Below are 26,939 nucleotides of genomic sequence, written 5' to 3'. Positions count from 1 at the left end.
GCCAGCAACTTCCCTGTTAATTTTTTGCCCTGAATGGGGTATGCAAACTGTATCCAGAAATGGACCAATGGGTTGTACCTTTTGGCAGGAAGACCAGGATGTACGCTATTCTGATATACCTCAGCCTCAGGAAGGGCAGCTGGGGATGGTTCTGGAACTTCAACAACTTGAAAGGGACCAGACTGACGCCTATATATTAATAGTTATGAGTAAAGGGAAACTTGGGGGAAGAATATGCTTCTCCCATGTTGTTAGTTCTGGGGGAGGAGGTGGGGGTCCGCCGCCAGTCCTCTGAACCGCTATCTGGTGTCTTGAGACCACAGAACACACCTTCCCCCGTAGGTCGTTCCTCCTCTTCCTGATGTCATCCCGTGTTCTTTTGTGCTGTCCCATTGCGTTGACCCTATCCACAATTCTGCGCGATAGCTCCGTCTTCCTAGCTATGGTGGTATGCTGCACCTGTGGCTCTACCCGGATGATTTCCTCCACCATGACCCTGAGCTTCTCTTCAGAAAAGCTGGGGTGTCTTTGCGGTGCCATGGGGTGGTGTGGGTGATGTGTGGGGTGGTGTGTGTTGTGATGTGTGGGGTGATATTTAGAGGTGTGTTGTGTGAGGTGAGTGGATGTTGTGTGAGTGATGGTGGTGTCTCTCTCTGGCCTTCAGTCACAATTGTTGTTGTAGGGGTTTGTGGGTGATCTGGGTGTGTGTTTTATATTGTATTTGGTGTGTGGGAGTGGTATGTGTATCAGGTGTGTGTATTTCGAATTGTCCAGTGTGGTTGTGTTTTGTAAATGTGTGTGTATTTTGAGCGTAGCGGTGTGTACCGCCAATGGAATACCACGGTTGAAAGACCGCCACATGGATTCGTGGGTCTTGATAGTGTGGGTGTATTCCTGTTGGCATGATGGTGGAGGTTCTGTTATCTGCAGTTTATCACTGACCTTTGGTGTGGCGGACTTGTGTGGGTGTCTAGATTTTGGCGGATTCTGAGCTGTGGGTCATAATAGCTGTGGTGGAATTCCCTGGCCGCAGCGGTGTGTTGGCGGTCTTCTGCGCGGCGGTAAGCGGATTTTAACCACAATGCTGTAATGACCCCCTAAGTCTAATCCACCTCGGGTGCCACCTGTCGCTCCAATCCCGGTTTTGCTCTGGCCAAGTAGCAGTGCCTCATCTCTACTCAAGGATTTTTTTAGAAAATTAATTTGAAATTTAACGTATGCAACTTAACCGCTTAAAGTAACAGCATATAGGGCTGTTGTTTATTCTGGTATACAAGTGAGCTCTGGTGGGAGATGGTTTTACCAGAAACACTTTATAGCCATTGATGGGTAACAGGACCCCTCCTGTTGCTGTGACACCAGACTCCACCATGTTTTCATGGGCCTCTCATAGTGCACGTTTTGAAGCGCTGTTTGAATCTGGGCTGCACAACAAAAAGGCACTTTCACTCGGAGAGTGTTGAGTTTTAGATGGGGTGGCCAGAGGTCACAAGAGGAGTAGGAAGGAGAGCTTGGGTGATGTAAGCCTTAGTTTAATTATATTGATTAAATTGGTAACAGTGCTTTAAATGGGCCGGTACTCTCCGGTACTGAGTACCGGCACTATTTTATTTTGATAGGGAGAGTACCGACATATCTCAAGAAAAACATAATACTTTTAATTGGAGAGTACCGGCACTTCTCAGAAACAAGTAGGTACTCTATTAAAGAGTACCTACACTTCTATGTTTCCATTTATAGCACTGTTTGGTAACCTTTATCATTGCACTCTAATATTGTTGTGTTTAATGTAAGTTTTGAGCACTTCGTCTACCCATGCATGGCGTTCACACATTTGAAAACATTACAAAATAAGAACATATAGGTACGTATAGTGATATGCATTTTTCATGACCTATTTTGTATTTTTTTCCATTCCATTATCAGGATTTGTTCTCAGACTGCTGTTTCTTTAGGGCCCAGCACTAGCAGCAGCAAACCAGCTCACCACCAGCAGCCTATTTTATTCACACAGTGCCTAGCCTTGCTTACCACTGGGCTCGAAACAACTCTCTCAGGCCGCACACATCTCTATCCGGCGGGGGCTGCCGGACACCACTCAGCAGCTAGTACTCCCCAAGTCTCCAGCTCTCCCTGCTGGCCTCAGTACCATACCCCATAATACCACTTCCTTTCCTAGGGATTATGGAAAGCAGTGGTGGAACAAAACGTTAGGGGGGCCCTACAAAGTACCTTGAAGAGGCCCCCTCCCCATAGTACCAGTAAGGGGCCTGCCACACATGAACAGTGTACTCGGGGGCCCCTTACACTGCAGGGGCTGCAGGGGCCTTTGTTACACCACTGCCGGGGAGACGGGTTCTTTTCAAGTGGAGCTCTGACTACAAGTTTCCTTTTTTCCAAGCACAGAACCCCTCATATGCAAATATTGCCCATGCCCATTGCCGGCCCCTGTGTGCTCATACAAGAGAAAGTGCAACAAGAGTCTTGTCTGAATGCTTTCTGGGTCCATGGTCCCCATTGCCAGTGGCCTGGCTCTCGGCCTCGCTCTACCTCCTGCTCCCGGGCTGCTGAGGACAGTGAAAGGAGGGAGGCCTGGATCTATAGCGGGTGCGGGTGCAGCCCCTCAGCAGCAGCTTGCCGCAGCTCCACACCGACTGGCAGAAAGCAAAGCCTTAGGTAGGAGTCTCCTTGCCTGTCATAGGGCAAATGCTGCCTACAGTTTGGGCTGAGTGGAAAGTGAGGACCAGTAATGGGCCACACAGTGTAAGCGCAGTGCACAGGCTGGTGAAGTCTGCTCAGCTGCCGGGCTAGCAGAGTTTTTGGTCAAACTCTGTACTTCAAGCAGAGTGCCAAAAACTCTGTTAACTCTGCCAGTGGAGTGGAGCTCACTGCTGACCCCTACTGAACACTTTAGATATGGTGTTGTGAGTTTACAAATAGCTTTTGCGTTAATCTCTAACTGAGTTTAAAATAATGGAGATCTGAGGTAACTGGCCATCAAAAAGTCAAGCATTTAGTGAAACAAACTTCTGTTGCAAAGCAATTATAACTCACTAGTAAGCTATTGCAATTTTTATATCCACAGTGCCTGTAAATCAAGCAGTTGTCGGCCCAGTATCATTATTTTTATTGCAAAAGGTATGGGAAACTCCAGGATGTACTTGAGTGAGTGTGCTACTTGTTCTCAGAATGGCTGAACCTTAGAGAGGCCCGCCTAATGTGCTGTGCTTCTCCAAGTGACCCACAGCTCCTCCAGCATCAATGGTATGCAATAAGGTACATGCGGGGAAGTGGGTTTGTGTGTAATGCCAACCAAACCACATTTTGAACTGCATTTTCCTACTCAGGACCGAGACAGAAGAAAAGTGAATATCCCTTCCAAGGTATTTCCATTTCTTTGCTTTGATCCATTTTGTTAGAAAACTGGACTAAAGAGAGACAAGACTTCTCTGGCAAGGCAAACGCAGGATTAATCACAACTGCCAGGAGACCAGTCACCTGCATAGAGCTGAAAAATGATCTCAAATGACTGCTGGCAACCAACCTTTTATACAGCCACAAAAATGCTGACTTATCAATATTATCCTAAAAAACAATAACCAGTCATAGAATAAAAGGTTATTAATATGCTTTCAAATAAACACCACGTCTCCAGCATCCTTAAACTCATGGCCACTATGTAGAGAGCCATGCAGGCTCTACAATACTTTGTTGCCCCGCGAGGTCTCGGGGGGCCGGCTTCGGTCCGAGTTAATAAATAAGGAGGTCTGTGACCCGGCAGTTTCTCATGTACACTACGAGGTGTTGTGTCTTTGTGTGTCCCATCGCAGCCCATAGCACGAAGGCTACAGTGGCGATGAAGCAGGATCAGGACACCGCAGTCAATTGTGTCTGCTTCAAGCAAAACCGGCGTTGGAAGGGGCACGCTGCAACGTTCACATATAATCGTCAGTGCTTAGCGCTGGGGAAAGAAGAGTTCGGCCCGGCCTACCTCGTCGCTGCACTGTGCGTGCGAGGTACACCAGTCAAGGGTGGAAGGTCACATCGGCCCGCTGCCGGCGATCAACACCCTCTACTGATATCTGTGGTGGTGAGATTTCCTCACATTTTATTCTTTCCTAAGCATCTGCTTAAGGGGGCTCATCCCATTCCTTGTTGTGTTTCCAGTCAGCAGGGATGTCATGCACTAAAGGCAGCTTGTAGAGGCTGGATGTTGTGCCTCTTGAGCTCATTGCCCACACGGAGAATACTTTCTTAAATATGGTTTTGTCCCTAGTGGCCATGGCATGAATGATAAGGTTAGTGATCAAATGCTGAGTGTGAGCATAACGAAGGCGCTCGGTCTCTGGAATGTCGAAATCACCTAACACTGCAACAAGGTCTTGGTGACTGTCTTATGAAGCATATCAGAAATCGTACGACACCCTGTCCCTTCAAAGTCGCAAAGCTATACTTTCAAAGGTAGGTGTTGGCATGTTGATGGAGGATCAAAGTATACAAGAATGGATACGTTGTCATCCTGTGTAGCAAAACACAGTTATCCCAAGCTCGCAGCGTGGCGCTCACAGGGGTAATGAGAAAGGCATCAGCATGCCTCTGAGGATTTTGAAAGCAGGTTAAGGTATGAAGTCGAGCATGGAACATTCTGTTACAATTGTCAGACGAGTAGCAGGGTAACATTGAAGGGTGCTGGGTGTTGCCATCCCTCCTGCCTCCTAAGGCTGAATCAGTAGATTCAGAAAAATCCTAGGTGTTCTGCCCTTCCATATAAAGTGTAGCGGTTGCTGTTGAATGTGTTTTAAGTATGCCCTGTCAAGACAAATACCAAGAACTGGGAACATATATAGCAACTGTGGTAGAATAGACATTTTGATTGTATTGATACTGCCAGCCCAGTAGAGGAGATGACTCCCTCATTGGCTTAAGTCCTTTTGTATACCCACCAGTAGTGGAGGGAAGATAATAGAAAACAAATCTCCATGGGGGGTAGATATTATAACTGACAATATTTTTAGTGGAGTTTTTAGCTCACTTCAAAGGAAATTAAGCTTTCAGAATTGCCACTTCTATAGTAGGCAAAATGAGAATGAGCACCTTGGATTTGTCATTGTTTATTTCATACCTGGAAGCTTCTTTGAAAGACTCGAGCAGAGCTAAAACTGCCGGAAGGAGTTAGTCTGGTGACCCTAGAAATAACAACACATCATTTGCATAGACCAAAATGTTATATTCCTGCACCTCAAACGTTATACCAGTTAGTCACCAAATCAGTTTGTGTTATCAAACCGTCCAATGGCTTGATGAAGAGAGTGAATAGTAGTGGAGCTAAGGGCTACCCCAGTCTTATGATCCTATGTAACACAAACAGCAAAGAAATCTGTCCATCAGAGTTAACCTTGCCATCAGCTGTGCATAATTGGAGAAGATCATTTTCAAGAAAATAGGTGAGGCACAGAAAGGACCAGCCCACCAGGTCAAACACCTTTTCAGCATCCAAAGAGAGAACTACTGCCAGCATTTTCTTTAAGCGGGCATTTCCAACCAGGTGGACTGTGGCAAGAAAATTGTCATGAGTCTGGTGCTGCTTAACAAAGGCACTCTAATCAGAATGTACCAAAGACAGAGATAAATCCACGAGGTGAGTAACTAGAGTTTTAACATACAACTTTGCTTCTATAGTAAGGAATGTAAAGGGGCGATAAGATGCGCAGAGCTTAGGGTCTTTGCCAGCCTTCAGGAGGACTGCGATAAGGGTTTCCTCATGGTAGGCATTATTGAGCCCACTCCAGCCAAATGATTGAAGAGGGAGACTAATTTGGAAGCCAACTGAGATGCAAATGTCTTATACCATGGAAGCGTACAACAATCTGGCACAGGGGCTTTTCCTAACTTCTAAGATTTCATGGCCTGTTTTACTTCTTTTGGTTGGAATGGCTGTTCCAGAGATTCACACCAGTAACACATTAGCTTGGGAACCCTAATCCCATCTAAGAAGCTCTCCTGCTCTTCCAGAGAGCTTGATTCTCCTGCTTAGAGAGCAGATTAGAGGTGAGAAAACTATTTTGATTTGTCTAAATTTTCAGTACGAATAGCCTCATTGCTAAGGGATCTCCTCAATATATTATTTCTGCTGTCTGGACCTTAATATGTTAGTGAAGTGAGTCTGAACTTTGTCCCCAGAGATATTGGAGTGCTTTTTAAGATAGAGAAGAGCAAGCTCCATCTTGTTAGTCATGTGCCACATTCCAAATCTGTAATCTCCTGTTCCGGTTTGTCTGCCTCCAACTTGTAAAGGCATGGATTTTCCACAGCAGCGGATATGGAATGAACCCCTGACCACTGCCTTGAAGGCATTCAAAACCCCACCAGACAATATCTTCCCACTCTCATTAATTTCAAAATATATGTCAATCTGTTCATCACCTAATAGTGAGGGGAAAAGACACCATACCCCCCCTCTGCTGCGCAGACACCCCATCTACCTAAAACACAGCCAATGCAGAGTCAGAGGCGGAAGTCATTCCAACATCAACCGTCCTGGTTTTGGACATGACGGTTATTCCATGCACTGGAGGAGCGTGTATAGTTAGTAAGCTTTGTTTCATAGTCTCCCTCCTGGTCCTTCGGCAAAAGATGTGCTTCTTGAAAACATGTTACGCCTGGGCCATATCTCTAATATTTTTCCAAACAGACTCTTGTTTATTAGGTGTATTAAGACCTTTTACATTGAGGATAAGTATCTTAACCTTCAAGCCTGTTTGAGATAAAGACCAGAGAAGTTGGTGTAGAAAAATTGAGCTGTAATCTGTAAGACTTAGCTGATCCCCAAACCCCCTGAGTAACAAAGCCCAAGCTGAATCATAAGGAAAAACAAAGATAATAAAGGTGTCCAGGACAGAGACCGAAGGCCCTAACAATTGCCACATCCATAACAATAAAGGTGAGCAGGAGAGAGACAGGAGGTCCCCCCTCAAATGTCACTTCCAGAGACAAAGAGAGGTCTATGACATCTCCGAATATGGGGCACGAGTAACCCCCTTACCAGACTCAGCGGTCACTGGACAGAAATCATCTCCCCTCTTCATCACTAGCTCAGCAAGTGTTACCATTCATGTCTTCCCCTACACAGGCCCTAGCAAGACATTAAAAGAATAAAATGCAATAGCATTTCCCCACTTATAACCCACTCCCTGCGTCCCACAAAAAACACACAATGTAAGCAAGACAGAAAGGGAAGAGAGGTTCATCAAGTAGGTGCTGGTCACTGTATAGATATGCAGCATCTCTTCACAGATTCAGAAAGGGTACCAAATTAAGGTGGGAAGAGTTCTTGATCCTCTGGGCCCTGTGGCAGAACACTGCTCCATCGTGGGTGGCTCCAACCTGCTGAATCAGACCCCCGGGCCTTGTTCTACTGTTCTACTTGCATCTTGCAGATTCCAGCTTCATGAAGGTAAGGCGGAGCAGGCAAGCTGTTCCTACAACCTCAGTGACCACATCAGTTGTCACCCAGTTCAAAGGAGAAGTGGAAAATGTAAGTCCATCCATACCTTAGAGGAGAGGATGTGGTGCTGTGGCCAGAAATGTCCACTTTGGAACTTGAGAATCAATCTCAACGTTGGCTCAACATCATATGATTCTGAACAGATAATTTAAAATTGTCATGATTAAAAAAAAATGAATGTGCCCTTGTATATAAGGGTTAAAGTACCCCCTGCTGTACATTATAAGCAAATTGCAGGTCTCTGACTACATAGAGGAACGAGGCCGAAGGGCATGTTCTTTTATAAAGTTATGGAACTCCACAGTGACATGCACTATCCTTATAATGTGCTCCAGCAGGTACTTTATCCCATATAAAACATCATTGTACTATCAAATTTTCCAGCAAATGGCTTTAAACTTTGGTGCACAGCTCCTTCATATGAAAGAGTGAACATGTTTGGAAGCATTAAGAATAAAAATAAAATCTGTAGTGCAAAAATAAGCACATCAAACAACTGTTAGATATTTGTTTTGAACAGATATTAGAAACAGTCCAATCAATACATGTCGTTTTAAAAAAAAAAAAAATTAAAGCTGCAGTAGCTCATAGTGTGTAGAAACATGCAGAAAGATTCTAGCTTTTCTCCAACTATTTAAGGAGTGCGTAAAATAAACGTTCTCTCTGCTTGTCAATGTAAGCTAAGAAAATGAGCAAAAGATGATCAACCTTCTCTTTTCACTTGCCTTAAACAGCTGTTTCAGTTATGCGCCATGACCAGGGCTGCCTTTCACCTTGGCTGCTCGCTCTGTGGCATTGTGAGGTCAGTACTTAATGGTGATAACTCAAAAACTTTAATTCTGCCATCTTTTCTTCACGTCACAAGTCGCCCATTAGAAAGAAATTAGAGAAAGGCAAAGGATAAAGGGATTACAGAATTGTAATTGTAATTGTAATCGTATTTATATAGCGCTTACTACCCCTGACGAGGCATCGAATCGCTTTTCGATGAGTAGCACGCTACTCCGGTACCCAACAAGAATTAGTGATGGATTAGTATAATTTAATAAGGAGTACAGTTTTAGTATTATTATGAGTTAATTTGAGTTGCGGATATGAGAGTTTGTTAGTTAGATTGACTGGAGTAATGGAGGGGTGGAGGAGGAAAGAAATCCAGAAGTGTTAATTGGGAGTTTATCCTTCATTTACTCAATTCAAAGGCTTGAGATGAATAAAAGGGGGGCGGAGGGGAAAGAGGATGTGGAAGGGTTAGGGAGAGCATAGTAGCAGGGTGAGATGAATGCAGGAGAATTTAGTAGGGTTGTGTGGGAGGTCACAGAGGTAGAGTGAGGTTTGGTGAGTTAGATGTGGGGGTGGAGGGATGAGCTTAGGCAGAGATATTTAGGAGATGAAAGTGGTAGAAGGGATTTGGGATGAGTCCGAGTGAGAATGGAGGATAGTTTGATAGAGACATGACATAAGAGTGATGAGTAGATAAGTGTGATAAAAAGAGAGCAGAAATTCATAGAAACATGCCAGGCACAGAAACAACATATACACATACATACACATATATATATATATATTTATACACACACACACGACTATACACACACATCTGCACATACAATACATAATTAGAATCATGGGTAAAAAATACTTAGTTGTCCATCCATCATCCCGGTAAAAGGCGGGAACTCCCCCACCTACCTCGAGGGTGGACGGGGCGTGGCCCAGCGGGCGGAGCCCACAGGTGCTCCACAAAGGGAGAAACCCTCCACTCTGTGCCTCCAGCAGAGGAAGACAGAACCCGCGCGTCCCAGTCAGACACAGACCACGCTCCAGCACATCATCAGCTCACCTCCAGGAAGGATTCCAGATCCCCTCCGCCATGGGACCTCTGAGCGCACAGCCCCGCCCCGCCCCATCCCTGCTAAGCCCAAGAGCCAGGGTGGGCCGTCCTTTCCAGAAGGTGAGCTTCAACCGCGGCATCTGCCCCGTCCACATTGTACACTAGGGTACGTGATGGGCCACGGGGGCAAAACGTCTTCAGCAACCTTGTGTGCCTCCGGCAATGTCATTGCCACTAGTGCGTCCCCGCGGAGATGTCCTCGCGCCCCTGCGCATCAACAACGCACCATGCGAGTCGGCGGCAAACGCAGTGGGGTCGCCTTGGAAAGCTGTCCATCATCCTGGCAAGAGGTGGGAATTCCCCTACCTACTTCGAGGGTGGACGGGGCGTGGCTCAGCGGGCGGAGCTTACAGGTGCTCCACGAAGGGAGAACCTTCTATTCTGTGTCTCCAGGAGAGGAAGACAGAACCCGCGCGTCACAGTCAGACACAGACCACGCTCCAGCACACCATCAGTTCACCTCCAGGAAGGACTCCAGATCTTCCTCTGCTATGGGATCTCTGAGCGCACAGCTGTGCTTCATCCTTGCCAAGCCCAAGAGCCAGGGTGGCTTGTCCTTTCCAGAAGCTGAGCTTCGACTGCGGCACCTGCTACGATTATGATTGTAAGTGCTTCCTTTGAGGTTTAGTTTCTGTAAAATGAGCATCGTGGCCTACACAACCAGAGTATTTTCTACGAGTATGTCAGTAAGCGTTACCTAGCATGTTTTATACGCCCCGTTTATATTCTACACTAAGGGTACGTGATGGTCCACGGGGTAAACGTCTCCAGCAACCTTGTGTGCCTTTGGCAATGTTATTGTTACTAGTGCGTCTTTGTGGAGATGTCCTCGTGCTTCTGAGCATTAACAACGCACCACCGGAATCGGCGGTAAACGCATTGGGGTCGTTTTGGAAAGCTGTCCATCATCCTGGCAAGAGGCGGGAATTCCCCTACCTACTTCGAGGGTGGACGGGGCGTGGCTCAGCGGGCGGAGCCTACGGGTACTCCACGAAGGGAGAACCTTCTACTCTGTGTCTCCAGGAGAGGAAGACAGAACCCGCGCGTCACAGTCAGACACAGACCACGCTCCAGCACACCATCAGTTCACCTCCAGGAAGGACTCCAGATCTTCCTCTGCTATGGGATCTCTGAGCGCACAGCCGTGCTTCATCCTTGCCAAGCCCAAGAGCCAGGGTGGCTTGTCCTTTCCAGAAGCTGAGCTTCGACTGCGGCACCTGCTACGTTTATATTGGTAAGTGCTTCCTTTGAGGTTTAGTTTCTGTAAAATGAGCATCGTGGCCTACACAACCGGAGTATTTTCTACGAGTATGTCAGTAAGCGTTACCTAGCATGTTTTATACACCCTGTTTATATTGTACACTAGGGGTACGTGATGGGCCACGGGGTAAACGTCTCCAGCAACCTTGTGTGCCTTTGGCAATGTTATTGTTACTAGTGCGTCTTTGTGGAGGTGTCCTCGTGCTTCTGAGCATCAACAACGCACCACCGGAGTCGGCGGTAAACGCATTGGGTCGTTTTGGAAAGCTGTCCATCATCCTGGTAAAAGGCGGGAATTCCTTTACCTACTTCGAGGGTGGACGGGGCGTGGCTCAGCGGGCAGAGCTTACAGGTGCTTCATAAAGGGAGAACCTTCTACTCTGTGCCTCCAGGAGAGGAAGATAGAACCCGCGCGTCACAGTCAGATACAGATTACGCTCCAGTACATCATCAGTTCACCTCCAGGAAGGATTCTGGATCTTTTTCTGCTATGGGATCTCTGAGCGCACAGCCTTGCTTTATCTTTGCCAAGCCCGAGAGTTAGGGTGGCTTGTCCTTTCCAGAAGCTGAGCTTCAACTGGGGCACCTGCTACGTTTATATTGGTAAGTGCTTCCTGTTGAGGTTTAGTTTCTGTAAAATGAGCATCGTGACCGAAACCAACCGGAGTATTTTCTACGAGTATGTCAGTAAGCGTTACCTAGCATGTTTTATACGCCCCGTTTATATTGTACACTAGGGGTACCTGATGGGCCACGGGGTAAAACGTCTCCAGCAACCTTGTGTGCCTTTGGCAATGTTATTGTTACTAGTGCGTCTCTGTGGAGATGTCCTCGTGCTTCTGTGCATCAACAAACGCACCACCGGAATCGGCGGTAAACGCAGTGGGGTCGTTTTGGAAAGCTGTCCATCATCCTGGTAAAAGGCGGGAATTCCTTTACCTACTTCGAGGGTGGACGGGGCGTGGCTCAGCGGGCGGAGCTTACAGGTGCTTCATAAAGGGAGAACCTTCTACTCTGTGCCTCCAGGAGAGGAAGATAGAACCCGCGCGTCACAGTCAGATATAGATTACGCTCCAGTACATCATCAGTTCATCTCCAGGAAGGATTCTGGATCTTTTTCTGCTATGGGATCTCTGAGCGCACAGCCTTGCTTTATCTTTGCCAAGCCCAAGAGTTAGGGTGGCTTGTCCTTTCCAGAAGCTGAGCTTCAACTGCGGCACCTGCTACGTTTATATTTGAGAATGCCATGTTATATAATGTAATTGGTGCTCATATAAAGTGCTCTCATATCTTTGGGTCAAGTTTGCGCTATATATAACAACAAAAAAACAAATAAATACAAAAATATATAGCAATTTATTTCCGCTTTTGGATACCTTGAACAAGGTTATCAGTCCCACTTTCACTAATTGGAATGGTCTGCTCGCAGTTCATTGTCGTGGCGCATGCGCCTTCCTGTGCTTGTGGAGTATTGCTGCAGTATTGCATCACACGTCTTTTTGTCAGGTGTGTGCTGGGCACTCTGCCACCAGCAACTGCAACATGCCATTCCAAAACTGGGCAAAGGAAACAGTGCAAGCGTTTCACGTGTCTAAAAAGGTTCTCAAGGCTGGCAGTTAAAATGAGTTAAAAAAGAGTGAGAAACTTAAAGTGCAGTCCTTTGTTATGCCGATTTTGGCATTTTCGCCGATTACGCTAATAAATAACAGGAAATAAACTGCACGTCCCTGGGTGGGCTTGAACCACCAACCTTTCGGTTAATAGCCGAACAGGCTAACCGATTGCGCAACAGAGACGTATGTTCACTGCTCTCAGTATGTACCTGAGCTAATGTTGTCGCCGGGTACAGTGGATATGTCAAATGAGATTTAGAACACAGTGTTAGTAAAACAGAGTAAGATGAACGGGTTCATCACATGTTTCTTCCATTCCAGTGGCCGCTCTCTCCCCTCTGCTGCCTCGTTCATGTATACTCAATATCTCCAGCTCACGCTGCTCGGCTCGCCCTTCATTATCTCTCTTTTACTAATACAACGTTTTAGGTTAGTTTTCGGACTAATTCTTCGTTCCTGGACCAGCTTTGAATAAGGAAAACCTGCAACAGTGTCACATTCTTGAGAAAAATCGGACAATGTGTCTGGGCTGAGGGAAGGGCAACAGCACCTCAGACAAAAAGAAACAGCAACAATGTGTGGGATAGTGGAAAACTGCATCAAAGTATCAAGGTTAATGGAACTGTAACAACATCTGAGACAAGATAAAACTGCAACACTGTTGGAAAGTAGAAAACTGCAACAACGTTTCAGCTAGAGGAAACTGTAACAAAGCGTCCCACAAGAAACTGTATCAACCTTTAGAACAAGAAGAAACTGTAACAAAGACTCAATACACAGAAAACTGTAACAAAGTCCAACAAAGAAGAAAGTAACGAATCCTCAGGCAACAGCAAACTGTAGCAAAGTAAAGACAAAGGAAAGAAACTGCACCAACATCTCAGACTAGAGGAAACTGTAACAAAAGGCTCACACAAGAAAACCCATCCCAGACAGGAGGAAACAGTAACAAAGGCTCATACAACAGGAAACTGGAATCACACCTCAGAAAGGAGGACACTACGATGTTTACACCAGCTGCACTGTGTGAAACAAGCGGATATTTTTTATCTGTTTTCCATTGCCCCTTAAATTGCTTTTTAGGCGGGCATCAGTTGGGGTGTAGGGGAAGCAGCCTAAACCACGACTCCTAACAACGACGGTCGTGATCCACAAATCGGAACAACACTTTCATGAACAACGACCCTGCTTTCCTCTGCCTTAAACACACATGTCCAGAACAACGAACATGCGTAGTTAAGGCAGAGGAAAACAGACTCCAGATCGGAGAAGACGTGGTCAGGTAAGTGGGACTGGGTAGGGTTGGGGGGTAGTTTTAGGGGTAAGGGGTGGGGGTCAGGGTAGTTTTCAATTGGTGGCTTTGTCCAAGGCTACGTTTGCCAGAAGTAAATACATGCACTGACGATCCACGTCCAGGCGTCGGTATCACTTTAAAGATAAAATACAAAATGTAATTCTATGGTAGGACCGGAGGCGAGGATTATGCATATCTTTCTTCACTTTTTATTTAAACAGCAAATTCAAAGTTAAACACAAGAAACAAAAAACGGCAATGAGCTCCACAAGACTGCCACCATGGAAACCGTCATCCAATGAGGGTCCAGTGTTGCCGGCAGTATATATATCCACAAGCCTGTCAATCTTCCTCTTTCTTCACTGCTCAGGACACAGATAAGTGCCTTTCTGCCTCTGAGCGTTGTTTGGATTACGCGTTTTGTTTTTTCACGCGTTACTGCTTGCGCACGTTCTTTCATTGAATTTCCCCTGTATACGGTGTAATTGTGGCACGTCTCCTCAGCGCAGCAGGCTTCTGCCCGAGCGCTGTTTTTACCTCTCAGGAGACGCGTCGGGCCCTCTAGATGGCGCGCGCTTCGAATTCCTAACATTTTTCTACTCGCGTGTTCAGCGCTCGGGTTTTTCTCGATGCTCAACACGCATTTTGTAGCAGTTTGGGAGCACATTTAAACCTAGGTTTTTTTCCCCATCCAGCGGACCCCGTTTTTTACGGTGGTTGTTACCCCAATTGGGAAGAATACTCATTTACATATTTTTTAAAGCCTTTGGCTTCTGGCAGAACTGGATAAAGGGGGTTTTACCCTTTGTAACATTTTTCTGGGTGTTTTTTCTGTCATTTTCATATGAGTCACAGGATGCAGTCCACTCAGGACAATGAATCTATCGCCAATATGTCCCCAGGTGAAGGCCTTTCTCACCGTTCCCTTCCCCCAGGAATGGATATATTGTTTTCTCAAGCCATTTCTCAAGCCCTCGCTCCCCTTAGAGATAGTGTAGTGCAACTCACGGAACAAGTTTCCAAAGGGACGGGCATGTTTGGCGCGACAGGGATGGAAGGTATATCCTCTTCAGTTCCCAAGAAAACTCGCAAGCGCGACCCGGGGCACCTTGAAGACGTTTTGCTTTTATCTGGCGCCTTCAGTAAGAGTGCGCGCGCGCACAAGCGCATACCCTCCCAGGAGGGCTATGTACCCGGCGTAATGGGTGAAAAGCTTCACCACAAATCAGACCTTGATGTTGGGTCGCAGAGAGGCATCACTGGTGACTCATATGGGGACTCCTCCTCAGTGGAAGACGATGAGGCCGGCCGCCCTTGGCGCCTGGGAGCTTCTTTGCAGGAAACCTTAGGTTCAGAGGACTCTGGTTCAGACATGTTTGAACCAGAAGGAATTTATCATCCTAGTTCGTCGGAATGGATACCAGACCACAAGGTGGCTGAGTACGTGGCAGCAAAAATTAGACAACCTCTTGATAAAGAGGTGCGCTCCCGATTGAAAGCGGAATGCCCTCGTCCAACACTAATGGACAAGGTAGCTGCCACGCCGGATATCGATCCGAAGTTGTGTACCTTTTTTTCCAAGTACATGAAGGACCCTAAGAAGGGTATAGATAGGTCCTGGAGGATGTGCCAGGACAAGCTCCTGGATGTGTTAGGGCCCCTTACTCAAATAATTCAACTGGCAGAACGTGCCAAACAGTCAAATTCACCCCTTCCAACTGACGTTGTGGTGGGGTGGGCCCAGAGAGCGGTATGTCTCCTGGGCAACGCCAACTGTGCCCTCTCTGCTGAAAGGCGCAGATCTTTACTTATAAAAATTGACCCTAAGTTGGGGGAACTTTCTAATTCGGAGGCAGGGGCTATTGCCCAAGGCAACTTATTTGGTGATCCTTTTGTGAAGGAATTGGGAAAATTTGTTGCCACCTTTTTGGCACTTGACAAAGCACAAACGTCTATAAAAAAGATTTTTCCAAATAAGGTTTTTGGAGGGGCCGGGCGAGGTAGGGGTCGCTCTTCCGGCCGCCATTTCCAACAAGGCCCAGCTGCATACAGAAACAACGGTTGGCGTGATGGTCGCCAGGGAACCTTCTACCCCAACAGAGGCAGAGGAAAAGGCAGAGCGCATAGACTCGCCCGGGGAGCAAGTAATGCCGCAGGAGGACCCTCGGGTGAGGCTTATCCCTTTTTCCCCTCAAAAATTTGGAGGGAGGTTACGTTTATTCAGAACCGCTTGGCAACTTATCACCTCAGATGCCTGGGTACTTCAAACAGTCTCCGGTTTTCAAATAGAGTTTTGGGGGACCCCAATCCAGGACTCTCTACCCATTCCTTTAGTTTTTTCAAGAGCAGAATCCAATCTCATAGATACGGAGGTTCAGGATCTCCTCCAGAAAGAAGCCATTTGTGTCACGTCCTTGCATCCCATGGGTTTCGTAAGCAACATCTTCCTTGTGGAGAAAAAGGACAAAGGTTTTCGCCCGGTCATCAATCTCCGGTCCTTCAACGAATGGGTAACATACAGGCATTTCAAAATGGAGAGCATTCATTTACTCCGAGATCTCCTCCTGAAAGGGGACTGGATGGTCCGCCTGGACCTCAAAGATGCTTATCTCACAGTCCCGATTTTTCCGCCTCACCGCAGGTTCCTACAATTTCAGTGGAGGGACCAGGTGTTCGAGTTCACCTCTCTCCCATTCGGTCTGTCATCGGCACCATGGTGCTTTATCAAACTCCTCAAACCGGTAGTGGAGGTTCTCCGGTCGCAGGGAATTCGTCTTATCATTTATCTGGACGACATCCTTCTTATGGATCAAGCCAGGTCTCAGCTTATCTCCAATATGAACACAACTATTGTGCTTCTGCAGAATCTAGGGTTTGTGATCAACCAACAGAAGTCAGATATCCTCCCTTCCCAAACCATGATTTTTCTGGGATTCCTTATAGACTCCCGGTCAACATCTCTCAGTCTCCCCAGCCCGAAGATCTCCAAGATCAGGAAGGAATTAAAAAGGTCCTAAGACGCGACAGGATTTCGTTGCGCCAGTTGGCCAGGATAGTGGGTATGCTTTCATCATCGATTCAGGCCATCTTTCCGGGACCCCTCCACTACAGGGCTCTTCAACGCCTCAAGGCCTATCATCTTCGACGTGGGGTCACATACTCCGAGTTAATCTCCCTCTCTATGGAGGCAAAGACGGAGTTACATTGGTGGCTGGACCACATGGAGGCATGGAATGGCAGGGCCATCTTCGGAGCCTCCCCAGATCTAGTGATAGAGTCGGATGCCAGTCGCCACGGTTGGGGAGCGCGTTGCGGGAACATCTTTTTCAGGGGATGCTGGACCCCTCGGGAGCTCGAAATGCACATCAATTGTCTGGAACTTCTTGCAGGCTCTTTTGCGATCAAGTCCCTAACACAGAATTTCCTGTGTGGCCCTCCTACGCATGGACAATGTCTCAGCGGTTCAATACATCAACCGCCTGGGGGGGACGCGTTCGAAGGCTCTAGCGGATCTAGCAAAGGATTTTTGGCACTTTTGTCTTCAACATCAGATATCTGTCACAGCAGAGTATCTCCCGGGGGATCAGAACATTGTGGCGGATTGGAGTTCCCATTACCTAACGGACTCCAGCGATTGGCAATTAGACCACATGATTTTTCAATCAATAATGAATCGATGGGGTCCCTGCTCAGTGGACCTGTTCGCTTCCAGATGGAACGCCCACTTGCCTCTGTACTTCAGCTGGTGCCCAGATCCGGAAGCCGCAGCAGTGGATGCATTTCTCCAAAACTGCGAACCGCATCTGGGATACGCTTTTCCCCCGTTCCTCCTTATCCAGAGAGTTTCGGCTCAGGTTCGTCGCCAGAGAGCGACAGTGGTTCTGATAACCCCGCTTTGGAGATCCCAGGCGTGGTTTCCAACTTTTCTGGAGCTCTCATGCGAAGCTCCAATTCGCCTTCCGGTCTTTCCCTCAATCCTACGAGATCCAACAGGAGTATTCCATCCCCTAGTTCTCCAAGGCCACTTATATCTGGTGGCATGGAAGATTTCAGGTATCGCTGGGAAGATTGCCGACTTTCATAAGAAGCTAGGAAGTTCATTTCACAAGCTTGGGCACCTGGGACGCGTAAACGATACAGCTCCGCATGGAGTAGGTGGTCTCGCTGGTGTATGGACAAACATTTCAATCCCATGGGGGCCCGCATTATCGACATCATAAATTTCCTTGCAGAACTGGCGGAGTCAGGTTTGGCTTACCGTATGATAAACTCTTTTAGATCAGCCATCTCAGCAGGTCATCCTCCTCTTGACGATCAACCGATCGGGGAACATCCTTGGATATGTAAACTCCTTAAAGGTATTCGACTTTCCAGACCTCCACAACCTAGATATTCGGAGCTATGGGATGTCAACCTAGTTCTTAATTTATTATCCTCGTGGCAGGATAATCAATTCCTGTCTAGGAAGGAGTTGTCAGCAAAACTGGCCATTCTTTTATGCCTTATTTCATGTAAACGGGTATCGGATATACGGGCGTTGGATATCTCTGCTAGAATTTTTTCCCCAGAAGGAGTAACTTTTACGATCTCTAGGAGGACAAAGAATAGTACAAGGTCTGTATCTTACCCCGCTTTCCCTAGCGCTCCTAAGTTATGTGTATTACGTTGCCTCAAAACCTATGAGAACGTAACAATGGGACTCAGACCTCCGGGGGAGAATCAACTTTTAATTTCATTAAAGAAACCTTTTAAGGCAGTCTCATCCCCCTCCATCGCCAGATGGGTTAGGTGGATTTTAGCGGAAGCTGGTGTCAATGTACAAGTGTTCGTCGCACACTCCACTCGGGGTGCCATGGCCTCAAAAGCCATCCAAGTTGGAGGTCGACTGGAAGACATTATGAGTGCTGCGGATTGGTCTTCAGAATCTACTTTTAAAAAGTTTTATTTCAAACCAATACATGAGGCAGCCTCTCTAGTGGTAAGTAAGCTTTGAACTTGCATAATCCTCGCCTCCGGTCCTGCAATAGAATGCGAAATTTCCTAGCTATCGTGAAGGAAAGTTTCAATTCTATTAAGGACACGGAGGCGAGGATTATCCCACCCTACACGGGACACGTGTTTTCCCACCCGAACTTCACGTCTCCTCGTACTGAGGTAGTATATATTTATATATATATATTTTATTGTGCACATATATATTTAATGGTATGCGCTCTTAACGAGTTTAATTGTTGGATTTGTCTGCATTAACTCATGACTCGTTTCTTTCTGCAATGCCTATGATCTTATAGACATACGGGCTTTTGGTTGCTTATTGTTATCAGCATAGATCAGTCTACTTAATCTCTCATATCTACCAATAGGACCAGAGACAGCGGCCTCTTGAGACATCTACAATTCCTTTCGCAGCGAAGTCGAGGACGATTGACAGGCTCGTGGATATATATACTGCCGGCAACACTGGACCCTCATTGGATGACGGTTTCCATGGTGGCAGTCTCGTGGAGCTCATTGCCGTTTTTTGTTTCTTGTGTTTAACTTTGAACTTGCTGTTTAAATAAAAAGTGAAGAAAGATATGCATAATCCTCGCCTCCGTGTCCTTAATAGAATTGAAACTTTCCTTCACGATGGCTAGGAAATTTCACATTCCACAGTTAAAGGTGGCGAACTGCAATATGACTCAAGATGCGAGCAACATCTGGTACTAAACTCTGCGTTGTTCTTTGGGGCAGACAACTCAATGGGCTGAGGCTCCTGTACCCGAGCACAAGTTAACACTCCAGTTATGTTCGTTGGCGGTGAAATTCACTGGAATAATGGGGGCTGTCTCTTTTTTTTTTGCAATTTCCGCAGGAAAAAATATCTTTGACTTTACTAAGTGCCCCGGAGCTTCCTTTGTATCTTGGCAGCGATCGCGGGTTCCAGGACGTACTCAAAGACCAGCACCTTTGCCTGGATGATGAGAAAAGGAAATAAAAGGGTGTTCTGTATTTTGAAAGTGGAAAACGTCTGTCCACTGACAGTACGAGTCGGCAAGACATTTCCTAAATGTGGCACAAGGGAAGCGAGTGTGTGAATTCGTCTTCCCTTCCCATCCCATTTCTCACACTCATCGATTTGACCATTTTCCCGCAAAGGAGAAGGGAGGGGATAAACCAATGTAGCATTTTTAGCGGTAAAACTCTGTCCTGGCAAGTGTTTGGAGTGTCATGAGTCGCTGTTTTCTCACTGGCTAATCTCAGAGTCCCTACGACGTCACCGCTGCACGGCAGCATGATATAGCAGACCTGAAGTTCTATCTATAGGGCAGCAGAGTGGCGCAGCGGAAGCGTGCTGGGCCCATAACCCAGAGGTCGATGGATTGAAACCATCCTCTGCTGGAATTTTCTCTGCTTCTTATTTTTCATTTTAATCTAATCGGGGTTCATGGTTAAATATTTGCGCTCTTCTGTTGTATTTTTTCTTTGTATATATTTTCAAGTTACTTTTATTTTTCCCTGAACAAGCACCATTTCTAAACGTGCAGCTTGCTGCGGGAACAGTTGTGCCCACAGAGTACAATTGTATGGGGTAAGAGTAACACCTTTTGTTTACTAAATTGAGAAGCAGTAGAAGGGCGTTAAGAAACGATCTAAGAGCACGAGATGTTTGCAGTAAATACACCATAATGTGCTCTAGGCTGCAGCTCAACGCCTGTTCACAAGGGTTCACTGATAACACAACAGTATGAGAAACTAACAGTTCTTTAAAACAAACAGGGGCGGCTCATCCATAGGGAGACGGCCATGCCACCCCACTTTGGACCCAGCCATATGGAGATCAGTCTTGACCCTGTTCCCCATGAAACAGTCCAGCCCGAACTGCCAGGCCAGGTCTTCCCTGGACTGGAAACAAGCATCCTGGGACCAGTTTCGGGGTATCACCCCTCCTCAGCCAGGAACCGGGTCAAGACTGATTTGCATATGGCTAGGTCCAAACTGGGGTGGCATGGTGAGCAAAAGAATTGATGGGTCTAACCCAGATCTGTGACTGGGGGTGAATGTTGGATTGGTTCCGCATTCTGTCCATCATTTGTGTTTTGTTGGCAATTTTAGTTTAGCAACACACACAGCATTTTGTTCCCTCGACTCGTGTTTTCAGAATCTTTTTGTTTGTCTTTCCTAAAAAAAAATGAACAGATGATGGCACGTTCGTTTCTAAACACACAGCATTCACACTCAAATGTTGACATTTTAAATTTCAGTGCCTTCTGGACACTGATATTAGTAGCAGCGCACTATATTTTTCTATTGCCTCAGCTCGGGTTTTCAGAATGTTCTGTTTTTTTTTTTCTTTTCTTCTTCCACTGGTGGTGAAATGTATTTGTATGTTTATCTTTTTATAAAGCACACCTTTACTTTAGAATCATGGGTGTTATGTTCTTGTTTTATTAAAGAGTTTGGGCCCTCTTACACGTGCTATGGCTGCTCACAGCGGCAGATGCAAAACCATTCAGCTATCTCACTCAGTGGTGGTGCATGCAGTGAGAATTATAAAATACAAACCTCTAAATTAATATTTTTCTTTACAACAGTTATGTTGCATCTCGGTGTTGCCCTTGGAATATTTCTTTAATTCATGGCACGCTCTCAGCAGAAGGCTCTTTACTCACTGAGCTACCTCGCTCACTGGTGGTGCAATGTATATGTATGTTCATCTTTTTTTTAAAGCACACCTTTTCTTTAAGATTGTTGGTGTTTTGCTCTTGTTTTATTAAAGACTTTAGACCCTCTTTACACGTGGCTGTGGCTGCTCGCAGTGGCAGATGCACTACCATTCAGCTATGTCACTCAGTGGTGGCACAGGCCATGAGTCTTCATAACTTACAAACCTCTAAATTAATATTTATCCTACAACAATTATGGTGCGCCTCAGTGTTGCACCTGGAATATTAATTGCATTCATTTCGCGCTCTAAGCAGCAGGCGCTCCACACACTGAGCTACCTTGCTCACTGGTGCTGCAATGTATTACCGCTCATGATCTTACTTTGGCTTCTCTTTTTATTTGTATTTACATTATTTTAATCCTACAGCGTAACTCTTTTTGAGTGTGTGCTATTTAAAGGGTCTTGTTATTATTTATAGAGGTTACAAAAACTTAGAGTGACAGGTGCATTAGTCGTCCTTATTGTATCATTCTTTTAATTTGTTTTTTATGTTAGTGCTCTTGTTGTTTTTCCACCACTGTAAGGCGCTCCAGGAACAAGCAGTGATGAATGAAGGTAAGCCTTACCCCAATGGCTTAATGTAGGGTTACTCTAGTCTGTGTGGCCGGGGCTCACAATGAACTTTGCTGTCTGCTACTAGGTTAGAAGGGAGCTGCTCCGGTTATTGGTTTTACAAACACTTTCTGAGTATTGGGAAGTGTGTGTACAGTTTAATCAATTTCACTGAATGAATGCTCCTTGGAGAGGAAATGTTTTTACATATTTTAGTGAGTATGGTTGCTGTTGTGCATCATATTTGAATAGTATGTAGGGGAGTTAAATATTCAGTCAGGGATTCCAATTGTAAATACATTTGTGTTCAGGGCAGAAGCAGGAGGTTTTAGTCACTCATTGTGGGGCAGGAAGCTTTATTTTGTCTCTTTCTATTTCACTTGGATGTAAATCGTTCACACTTCTCCATGTTTTGTCGGTGCTACAGTGTGGAGATAATCCTGCTGTGACGAGGCACAAGGATCAAAGGCTGTGTGTCTAGGTTTTAGTTTGGATTCTCATATGGGCCTGTAATTAGGATACTTACAAAGGGAAACTGGGGAAAAGTAATATTGCAAACAAGATAGGCATTACAGTTATTTTTAAACACACACAGCACTCGCGCTTAGATGTTGGCATTTTAAGTTTTGTTCTCTTCTGGGCATTTATGTTAGTTGTGGCGCAATCACTTTTCTTTTGCATAGTCCTGTAAAAATCCCATAAAGAAGTCCAAAACACGGAACCAGCCCTTAATCCAAGCAATGGGGCCCTCGAACCATGTCATTTTTGTACCAGCGACACTCATGATGAATATAAAAGGAATATATTTTAGGCTGCACCTGTTCTGCTCAGCGCTGTCAATGCCCCTGGTCATGTGCTGTTATATATGTGGGTCAGAAGGTAACCCAGGTACCGTATGATCCGTGGCACACGTACATTTCGGAGACTCGTTTTAGGCGTGAGTACTGTGGGATACTGGATCTCATGAATAATGAAAAAGTGAAGGATGAGAACATTTATGTAAAATAAACCGTAGTCGGCAGGATTTGAACCTGCGCAGGGAGACCCCAATGGATTTCTAGTCCATCGCCTTAACCACTCGGCCACGACTACTGATGTTCCATAGATGAAACTTCTTCTCTGCTGTAGTGGAGTAGGTGCGCCACACACACCTCCTGCAACACAATTCAGATGTTTTATGAGGGGCAGAGTAGAGAATTGTGGGTTAAAGAGAACACCTTCCGGTTTGGAAAGTATGAACGATGTACTGAAGGGCATCATAGAAACAAGTACAGCAAGTGACCAAGGTCTGGGGGGGGGAGGGGCCGCAGAAACAATGGTGCAGGAAGTAAAGGGTTAGGGACTCAGAGCCTAATGTGTGACAGCGGCGGTATGGAAGGAGCTCGGGTGTGCGGAGAATGTGCAGCACATTAAGCATGAGCAGTGCTGCCGAGCATAGGTCAGTCTTATTCTGGGGCATAAAAGGGCAGGCGGGGTGTGGAACGATTCTAGTCTTCAGTCCATCTTTCCCTGGAGTTGCTCATCCTGCGGTTCTTATGGTGAAGCGCCTTCAGTGCCATTCATTGTACAAAGTATGTGCTTTATTATAATCGGTTCCTGGTATGTGCAAGCTGTGCTTCAGCTCAGGATTGTTCCAGCGCCTCGATGCGTTAGCGAGTGAAATATTATGATGTGTAAATGGTTGACTCACAACCATATTTATTTTATTTAATGCGTTTTTATATAGCGCGGACTATACCCGAGGGTGTCAGAGCGCTTCACAATAGGCAAAGTAGAGATACAAGAGGAGAAGAATTACAAGTGAGCCTGTTACAAAAACAAACGTTACATTACATGAGGCAATAGTGAAAATTGTGCAAGTATCAAGAGCAAAAAAGTCCACGAGGTAGCAAACGATACGTTACGAAAGGAAAAGTGACGTGTGCAGGTTACAAGAGCACATAAAGTACGAGTAAAGGTAAAAAAAAATTGCAATAAATGGTGGACACTCAAAACACTCAAACAATAGTTCCGTTACATGAGGCAGTGGTGGCCGTTGTGCATGTATCAAAAGTAAACAAGATATAAGAGGTAGCAAATGATACGTTGTAAAAGGAAAGGTGCCGTGTGCAAGATACAAAAGAGTACAAAATACAGGTAGAGGTATAAAACTGCACTAAATGGCAGACACTCAAAACACAAAAACACCCTGGGAAGGCACTTCTATAGGCGTGGAGAACAGAATTTCCTATAATGGAAGGACTTCCTTCAGGAAACAGAGAACTAGAATTAAATTTGGAAGTGTCTTTGAAGGAGGAGAGCTTTGAGGTCAGTTTTGAAGGCCTGGGAAGAGGTGGTGGTCCGAAGCTGAGGCGGAAGTGAGTTCCAGATTCTCACCGCGTTGCCTGAAAAGGATTGGGCCATCGATCTTTTCTTCTTGAAAATGGGAGGTTCAAGCAGTAACTTTTCTGCATTACGTGATGGTCTGGAACCCCCAGAGAGTTTCAGTTTATTCACCAGGTAGCGAGGGGAGGAGGAGTGCAAGGCTTTGTGGGTGATACATGCAGTTTTGTAGATAGATCTTGCCTCTATGGGAAGCCAACGGAGGGTGGATAAAATGGGTGCGATGTGGTCGCTTCTTTTGGCCCCATATATGAAACGAGCTGCTGAATGGAGAATAGACTTCAGGGGGGAAAGGTGGGATTTGGGAAGGCCAGTAAGAAGAGAGTTGCAGTAGTCCAATCTGGAGAGAACCAGCGATTGGACCAGGGTTTTAAGGTCATGCTCCGGGAAGAAGCGACGAATCCCCCAAAGAAGGTGCAGTTGGTGTCGAGCAGACTTTGCAATGGAGTCGATGTGGGAGAGTAGATTGAGTTTTTTTGTCGAGAGTGACACCAAGGGATTTTGCGCTCTCGACAATGATGGGCTTATTGTTCATTAGATTGATCTGATCCATCCATGTTTGCACTGGGGGATGAGAAAGTGAGGAGGAGAGGAGGAGGAATTCTGTTTTGGAGGGATTCAGGATCAGTTGATGAGTAACCATCCAGTTTTGAATGGAGTCGAGAGTAGAGCTAAGGAAGGAGAGATCGTGAGTGGAGGCCACCTTGAGGTAGATCTGAGTGTCATCCGCATATAGATGATCGTGGATCCCGGATTTACTCAGGAGATTTCCCAACGGTTCTAAATAGAGATTGAACAGTGTGGGTGCAAGTATGGAGCCTTGAGGAACACCTTGACTGATCGCTAAAGGAGCTGAAAGACTGTTCGCTATTTTGATCATTTGGGATCTATCAGAGAGGAAGGAGGCAAACCATTTGAGCACAGTGCCCTCCATGCCCATTCTCTGTTGAAGAGTGTTAAGGAGAGTGTTGTGATTGACAGTGTCAAAGGCTGCAGAAAGGTCGAGAAGAATTAGAAGACACGACTCCCCTGAATCGAGTATCCGCAGCGCGTCATCAATCACTAGCAGCAGGGCTGTTTCAGTGCTGCAGTTTTGAATGAAGCCGGACTGGAAATTGTCAAGAAGATCATTTTCCTTGATATGGCGAGAGAGTTGTTTCGCTACACATTTTTCTGTGATTTTTGCAAGAAAGGGTAGGTTAGTGATGGGACGGTAATTGTTGAGGTCGTTCGCATCAGCAGTGGGTTTTTTAAGCAGAGGGGTGACCTGCCCAGTTTTGAAGGAAACAGGAAGGGAGCCTTGACTGAGGGAGAGGTTGACCAGAGTGGTCCAATAGGAAAGAGAATTAGTATAGAAGTCAATGGCAATGGCACTAGGGATGGGGTCAAGAGAGTGGTTAGAGGGCTTTGTATCGAGGATGCATTTAAGGAGAGCATCGTCAGAGATGGGGTCAAAGTTTTGCCAAATGGTTAAGGATTTACGCTCCTCTGTAGGGGTAGGATGAATGACCTGATCTGATTTTACTTTTTCGTCAAAGAATACAGCGAATTCCCCTGCTTTCTTTGTGGAATCTTCCAATTTGGAGGTTGGGTGAGAGCTGTTTGGGTTCTTGATGAGGTTGAATAGTTTTTTGGGTCTATTTTTGGCTGAGTCAAGGAGGGATTTGTAGTGCGACGCTTTTCCAAGGAAGATGAGCTTGTGGTACTTGGATCTTGCTAAACGAAGAGTGGCCAAATTTTCAGTGGAGGGCGCTTGTCTCCATTGTTTCTCAAGGGCTCTTAGGAACTTCCTTTCTTGATAGAGGGATTTGTTGAACCAAGGTGCTGAGGGAGTGGGCCTTTTCTTTTTGCTTTGGAGCGGAGCGACATTATTGATTTCGACTGCAAGGACTGTGAGGCATTGGGAGGTGAGTTCGTTAACATCTAGGTCCGGGTCTAGCCTTGGAAGTGATAGCAAAGCAGAGTCACAGAGGGTGCTGAGGTCAATATTTTTAGTGTCACGGAACCAGGAAGTAGCCCTCTTGGGCTGGCCAAGAGTTATAGAGTGTGATAGGTGAATAGAGAATGGGATGAGGAGGTGGTCTGACCAGTCTACATGGATAGGGGTAGCGATAGTCAGCAAGCCTGCTTTAGAAATAACAAGGTCCAGGATTGAGCCTTTAGAGTGTGTTGTTTCTGTGCAGTGTTGGCTAAGATCGTTTGCAGAGAGGAAGGTGGCCAGCAGATTCGCATAGGTGTCTTGAGGCGAGCCCCAATGGACATTGAAGTCACCCACGAAGATCTGATTGTCACTTTGCGTGTATTGGTCGCTGATGCAGTCCGTGAGTTCCTCCATAAACGAAGGGCTGCTACCAGGTGGGTGGTAAATAACATGGAATCTGAGAGGTGCGCGGTGGTGCAATTGAAGCTCAAGAGATAGGCATTCAAAAGTGTGGAAGGAGCTGTTAGGAAGAGCCTTAAGTTGAAGGGAGTTTCTAAAGATGACTGCAACACCTCCCCCAACTTTGTCAATTCTGTCATTTCTAAGTATAGAATAGCCTGTGGGTACCAGGAGATCAAACATAGAGTGAGAGGTATCGTTGAACCAGGTCTCTGTGAGGAAGAGCATGTCAATATTGTGCAAGTTGATGGTATCGGAGATTTCAAGTTTGTGTTTTATTGCAGATCTGCAGTTGTGGAGCAAACAGCGCAGCTCTGACACAACTGTTTTGGTGATGGGGGCACTTGGGCTATGA

At 46.1% G+C, this 26,939-nt stretch overlaps 2 non-coding genes across 2 annotated transcripts; both read right to left on the bottom strand.

The window, feature by feature from the left end:
- Positions 1 to 12,377: 12,377 nt before the first annotated feature.
- Positions 12,378 to 12,451, bottom strand: TRNAN-AUU (transfer RNA asparagine (anticodon AUU)). Its single transcript has one exon. It is a non-coding gene; the product is annotated as a tRNA-Asn (tRNA).
- A 10,381-nt stretch (positions 12,452 to 22,832) lies between these two features.
- Positions 22,833 to 22,914, bottom strand: TRNAS-AGA (transfer RNA serine (anticodon AGA)). The gene has a single exon. It is a non-coding gene; the product is annotated as a tRNA-Ser (tRNA).
- Positions 22,915 to 26,939: the final 4,025 nt, after the last annotated feature.

This window comes from Pleurodeles waltl, chromosome 12 (assembly GCF_031143425.1).
Source record: "Pleurodeles waltl isolate 20211129_DDA chromosome 12, aPleWal1.hap1.20221129, whole genome shotgun sequence".
NCBI classification, from domain to species: Eukaryota; Metazoa; Chordata; class Amphibia; order Caudata; family Salamandridae; genus Pleurodeles; species Pleurodeles waltl.
This window is presented reverse-complemented; position numbering and strand designations above follow the sequence as displayed.